Source organism: Sorex fumeus, unplaced genomic scaffold (genome assembly GCF_029834395.1).
Source record: "Sorex fumeus unplaced genomic scaffold, SorFum_2.1 ptg000044l, whole genome shotgun sequence".
NCBI classification, from domain to species: domain Eukaryota; kingdom Metazoa; phylum Chordata; class Mammalia; order Eulipotyphla; family Soricidae; genus Sorex; species Sorex fumeus.
Genome location: NW_026606101.1, coordinates 61513689 through 61520560, shown reverse-complemented (window position 1 = coordinate 61520560; position 6872 = coordinate 61513689). Strand labels below are relative to the sequence as shown.

Sequence of the window (6872 nt, the reverse complement as noted above, 5' to 3'; positions counted from 1 at the left end):
ATCAGCCTCTGTGTGTATCTCCTTTTTCCTTTGAGCTTCATTAGCCCTTCAGCCACTCATATCCTTACTTTGTGGTATGTCATAGATATTTCTAGGTACCTAACAAGTTACAGATGTTTGCTCCAGTTAAAAAAGTGCATTTCCACAGAAAGCGATTTCCTGAGCTATATTATATTGATTGGCCTCCCCCTGCAAGTTCACCAATGAATACAGATAATCAGCCTTGCTTTAAAACTTGTCATACATTTAAATGTTATTTGAAGATATGTTAGCCTGAAAAATTTTTGCTTGACTCATTTCATTAAATACTTTCCAGTTCCCACATATCAGGAAGGACAGGGGCAGCAGCAGTAGAGCCATGACACAACAGCGAGGGACTGTGACAGTTAAGCCTGACCTTGGAAAGGAGTCTAAAAGCTTCCTCCAAAATCAGTGGGTAAAAGGAGCGATGAGATATGCTCTAATGCCTATTTAAGAGACAAGGTGGTTCATACATATTTGATGATATTAAGCTATACCCTTGAGATTCTATAATGAAAAGGAGAAGGAAAGTTTAAAATAACGTTACAGAGAAAGAATAGGACTCGAGAGTATAGTGGATAGGGCAGTTGCCTTGCACACAACCGACTTGGGTTTGATCCTCAGCATCCCATGTAGTCCCTTGAGCAACCCCAGGAACGAATCCTGAGTGTAGAGCTAGGAGTAAGGCAAGAGAATGTGACGGTCTAGATGAGGAAGAATCCAAATGAGTGCCAGAGACTAGAAATTTCAGTGATTTGTAGTTCTAGGCCAAAATGAACTTGAGTGGGTTTCTTTGTAGAGTGATGGAATATTCTGAAATTAGAGTGTGGTAATAATTGTTGTATAACCTTAGGTAAAGGTAAAGGTAAAGGCCCTCCCGTTGATCGTCGATTTGCTCGAGCGGGCCCAGTAACGTCTCCATTGGAGACTTTGTTGTTACTGTGTCTGGCATATCGAATACTCTCGGTAGCTTGCCGGGCTTTCCGAGAGGGGCGGAAGAATCGAACTCGGGTCGGCCATGTTGGCTGCTTGTAAGGCGAACACCCTACCCGCTGTGCTATCACTCCAGCCCCTAACCTTAAAGTCTCTAAATTGCAACAGCATTCGTGGCATGTGAATTGTTTTCAAGCTTTGTTTTATTTTTGGTTTGGGGGTGACAACTATGAGCTCTCAGGGCTGCTCCTCGTAGTTTAGGGGGACTGCACTGCTGGGGATTAAACCATGCGAAACATGCACTTAAGCCCTTAAGCTATCTCTGCAGTCCTGTGCATCAACTTTAAATGACCCTGGGGAAGTAGTAGCTGAACCCAGTCTGGCCTGGGGTAGGAATTCAAGATAAGGAAGTCACCTGCAAGGGCTGGAGATAAGCAGTAGTGAAATGTGTTAGGTGTAGGAGGAATCTGTCAAGTATCATAACTAGAGATAAGAATATTTAAAGTTTGGAATTGAAGGGCGCAGGGAGGCAGGGATTGGCCCTGGTAGATTTTTAATATCCCTATTCAACTGGACTTGAAGTAAACTTGGGAGTGGCTGGGAGGAGTTGGTTTGTGGCTTTACAAATAAAATTTAAGGCATCGGGTGAAAGGTTTATTCCAGTCAAGGCTGAGGTTGACTTAGGACTGAGTGCAAGCAGTTTTGAAAGTGTGAACCTCCGTCAGTGACTTCGTATTTCCAGTCATTTCTGTTTAGAGCGGGGAAACCTAAAAAGCAGTGATGGAAGAGTAACAGCCCTCCTGCGTGGGAAACGGCCTCTGCCCCTCACTGAAGCGCAGGCTCAGGCCTACGGCACAGTTGTCACACCAGACACAGTATATACTTAACTCAGTGGTGCAGTGGCCAGCACCTGAAACTGGAAAAACAGTCTGCTAGGTTCGCATGCTTTGTTTTCTACTAGTGTTAGTATTGAGATCGTTCATGTTCTGTGCAAATTCACTATTTAAATTATATAATTTAGTCTTTTTTTAATCTATTCAGGGTTGTGTGGACTTATCATCACAGACAATTTTACATTTTTATCACCCTAGAAAGAGACCCGTGACCAGAGAACTCCACGGGGTGAAATGCAGGCTTTGCCTGCAAAAGGGCCTCATTTGATCCCTGGTACATCCTAGTTCCCGAGCACTGCCAGGACTGACTCCTGAGCACTAAGCCAGAAGTGATTCCTGAGCACTCGAGGATGTGGCATAAAAACAAAATAAATGTAGTACCTTTAGTGATCAGCTCCCAATCCTTTCATTCTGGTGCCCGTTTCCTAAACTACCAGTAAAACATTTAGAGAGTTTCCTCTTCTGCTCTTTGACAGAGATAGCGTTACCTACTGTAGGATCTCTAGTTACTGGGCATGTGCCTCATGTCTTCAGGTTCATTAATTAGGGACCCCGATAGTCCAATGGTTAAGGCACTTGCCTTGCATGTGGCCAGTTCAGTTCAATCCCCTGTACCACATGTGGTCCCCCAAGCACTGCTAGGGATCACTCCTGCAAGCAGTCAAGAATAACCCCAGAGCACTGCTGAGGGCAGCCCTTCAAGAAAAGATTTGTCTGTTAATATCAAAACAATTGTAAACCAGTAACCTCAATAGAAATTACTAGGAAAAGATCAAATACTTTAAAAAATTATATTAATACTTCAGTCCCTTTTATTGCTGAATAATCCATTGACAGAATACATTTTGTTTCTTCGTTTGTTAATAGTTATTTTCTACTTGCTGGCTATTTTGAATAATGTTGCTGTGGATATTTCTGTATAAATTTTTGTGTGGACATAGGTCTTTCATTCTCTTGGGTCTATAGCCCTGAGTAACTGCACCATTTTACATTGCTCACCAGGATGTACCAGGGTTCCAATTTCTCCTTATCTTTGTCCACATTTATAGTCTCTTATTTCTTAATTTTAAAAAATGGGATGTGAGAGTTTGCAGGGCATGAACCAAGGTGTTTTTGCATAGTAACTGCCTTCCTGCGGAGCCCAGTCCAGCCCTGTCGCTTTAACCTTAGTAGTGTGTCTGTGCTTTGCAATCCTTGACCTGTGATGTTGAGCACCTTTTCGTGTGCTTTTTTGGAATAAATGTCCACTCGTCTTTTGCCCATCCTTTAATTGGGCTGTCAAAAATGTTTTTTGCCTTTCACTTGGGTGTCTTCTTTTTGTTGTGGCCCCTGCCAGTAGAGCTGAGCCTGAGCAAGACTGGTGGTGCTCAGGCCATGCCCCGATGCTAGCTCATGTGCTCAGGGCACCCCAGGGCTATGTCCAGCAGCTCTGGGGCCCAAGCTGTACTGAAGATTGCACTCAATGCCTCACGTATGCTGAGCATGTGCTGTCTACCATTTGCTCTGTTGCCCCAACGCCTTCATTTTCTGTATTGTCCTTGGAAGCACATTTAAAATTTTGGTGAAGCTCAAATATATCGACTTTTCCTTTAGTTGACCATGGATTTCAGTGTCATGTTTCAGAAAGGATTACCAAATTCAAGATTACTAAGATTTTTTTCAGTTTTCTTCAAAGTGAATTATAGCTTCAGCTATTATAATTCGCTCTCTGGTCTGTTTTGAATTGATTTTGTACATTTTGTGAAGTAGGGGGTGGTCTGACTTCATTCTTTTGCAGGTGACTATGCAGAAGGCCCAGCACCATTAGTTGACAGAATTATTTTATTTTTACCCACCTGCATTTTTTGGCCTCCACCTTTGCAAAAAGTTGAACACAAATTGAACTTAGTAGTTAAGAGATAGTACAGCAATTAAGGCACTTGCCTTGCACACAGCTGGCCCAGATTCAATCCCCAGCACCACCACATATGTTCTCCTGAGCACTACCAGGGGTGGTTTCTGAGCACAGAGACAGAAAGAAATAAGCCTTAAATGTAGCCAGGAGTGGGCCAGAAGCCAAAAGGGGGGGGGGGGGGGGGGACTTTTTTTTTCTTTTTGAATGGGTAACTTTGAGATTTAACATGAAACATGTTTCATTGAACATGAAACAAGTGTGAAGGTTATGATTCACATTTCTACAGAGTTAATGGTAAGAGATATATGTCTGTGTAGGTTCCTCCCGCTCACTTACTTTAAGCCAGCGGTTTCTAACCTCCAATCCACAGAAAGATCCTGTGGGCCACGAAAAATGGATTCCTGCTGGGCTAGGCTTGGAGCTCTGTGGCCGAGCCACTTGCCTTGCATGTGGAGAGCCCTGGTTCAATTTCTGACGTGAAAAAAGATCCAAAACAGGGCTGGAGCCATAGCACAACGGGTTCGATTCCCAGCATCCCATATGGTCCCCCAGCACCACCAGGAGTGATTCCTGAGTGCAGAGCCAGGAGTAACCTCAGTGCATTGCTGGGTGTGACCCAAAAAGGGGGAAAAAAAATCCAAAACAAAACCCTCAATATATTGCCATTTAGTACATGATACGACTGAATCTTGTAGCAGTACTGCATAAATATTGATATAAACTTCGGGGAGGTGGGATGGGCCACACCTGACTGCTCAGAAATCACTCCAGGTGGACCTCAGGGAACCATATGGGGTGCCAGGGATCTAACCAGGTCAGTCACATGCAAGACAAGCACCTCCCCACAAAACTGTCTCCAGCCCCTTGATTTTTAGTTCTTCTTTAGCAATCTGTGTAACATTTTGCCTAATTCATGTAGGCTCCCGCTTTCCTGCCTGAGACCTCTAACCCCAGTCTAGAAGGGCCAGAGGGAGCACCCCAAGAGGAACCAAACCGTGTGAGGACGGGATGCGGACACCAGACTAGCAAGCACCACTGCACTCCTGTTTGCTCAGGGCAAACGTTCTCCGTGTTCCTCTCCAGACCTCTAGAACTGAGCCCATCGGCCCACAGCCAGGCCATCATTAACTCCTTCTGTGGCTTCTCTCCTATCCCTGTCTCACCTCCCCCACTTGCTCACCTCAGCTTCAAGGCAGACTCTCCCATGTAAACCAAACCATCAATTCTAAGCGTGGTCAGAGGAAGCTGACAGATTTTCTGCCCAGAACGGCTCTTCAACACCCCACCGTGTTCTGTGTGTGCCAACCTTGTTGAGAGACGTCAGGCCTGTGAGCTGTGGTTGTTACGAACACTTGGCTCTGTGGAAATTTCTTCCAGCCTTTTATGACAAGGACTGCGGCCCCTCTTGAGAGAGCCCGCTGCACGCCTGTCATCTGCTTGCCCCTCAGGAAATCAGAAGGAAGCTGAGGATGCCATCAGGGAGCCAAGAGCAGCTTGTGTTGTTCTTGGTGAGGAAAGTGGAATGTTTGGTGGCACGTCAGGAATCTACTTAGTGCCACCTTGTTGTCAGAGCTTTCTCCTCACAGCAGGCTCTTTGAAGATGTGAGAAAAACCATTTCAGGTTTCTACCCTGCAGAACTGCTTTCTGGACTCAGAGATAGTATAAGGGTTAAGGTTAAGGTTCCCTCAACATCAGTAGATGTGGCCCGAATATTCCCAAGCCCCACATCCTCAGACCCAGTTGGCCAAGAATCACTGGGAAGGACGCTTGGGCCTCTTGAGCACCGGTTGGTAATCCTGTACCCTCCGAAAGAACCACTCACTGCGGGGGAATAAGACATACAGAGAGGAAAGGTCTTGCGTTCAGAGGCTCCAGAATAAAGGGGAAATCGTAACAGCAATGTGGACGCGAAGGCCATCGTGGAAGTGAAATGTGCTCAGCCCACAGGAGAATCGGAATAAGATGGCCAGTAGTGTCCTCACAATCCTGGGGGCTCACACATGTCGGGGCAGAGCGTATACTCTGCCACCTGAGCCACACCTCCAGTCCCCTGTTGTGTCTTCCTGAAGTGTGACAAATGTGAAAGTGCACCTGGCCCAGAGAGCTGAAGGCTTACAAGTGTGAGGGCCCTGCAGCACCTTGGGCCAGGCACAGCCCGTGCCCAGTGAGGACTCCTGTGCTCCCTGTCATCCTGGACACCCCCTGGACCACCCTTCCGACCCTTCTACCAGACGCTCACCAACAAGTGAAGCTCAGAATCCTGAAAATGTCAGATGGTACTGGACAGAGAGTTGATTATTTTTATAATTAATACAACTTGTCTCCTAAAACAAAACTGAGCGGTATTAAAATGCTAATAGGAAAAGTACTAAAAAAAGAAATGCTAATAGTGTTGTTTCATTTATTTATTTATTTATTTTTTTTTTGTTTTCAAGACATTTTTTTTTTCCCTTTATTTTATTTTATTTTTTTTAAAGTTGTAGATTTACAATTTTTTGTGCTTTGGTTTCAATTATACAATGATCAGATACCCATCCCTCCACCAGTGCCCATTTTCCACCACCATGGATAATATCCCTCCCACCCCCATCCCCCCATCCCCCCCGTCTCTGTGGCAGGGCAATCCCCTGTGTTCTCTCTCTCCTTTTGGGTGTTGTGGTCTGCAAAAGAGGCATTGAGTGGCAAACATGTTCAGTCCAAAAAATATGGAACGCTTCACGAATTTGCGTGTCATCCTTGCGCAGGGGCCATGCTAATCTTCTCTGTATCGTTCCAATTTTAGTATATGTGCTGCCGAAGCGAGCACTCATTTATTTATTTTTTACTCTAGGCACTGTAATTGACAGCACTGCTCATGGTAGGTTCCAAGCTACAGCCTTCCACCACCATACCTCCACCAGGGCTCCCCGTTCAACTTCTCTCCCTGCGCCCCACTCCATGGTCAAGTCCGGTCTGTGGGTCAGGTCTTCGGTTCTGTTGCCTTTGGCCATTTGTTACTCCCTTGCTCGGTTTCTTTATATCCCGCATAAAAGAGAAATCATTCAGTCTGTCCCTCTCCTTCTGACTAACTTCGCTCAGCATGATATTTATTCTCCAGATACATTCACGTAGCCGCAAGTTGCATGCTTTT

General features: G+C 45.3%; 1 non-coding gene across 1 annotated transcript; it reads right to left on the bottom strand.

Annotated features, from left to right (window-relative positions):
- Positions 1-6441: 6441 nt before the first annotated feature.
- On the bottom strand, positions 6442-6548 carry LOC130030939 (U6 spliceosomal RNA). Its single transcript, XR_008793583.1, has one exon. It is a non-coding gene; the product is annotated as a U6 spliceosomal RNA (small nuclear RNA).
- Positions 6549-6872: the final 324 nt, after the last annotated feature.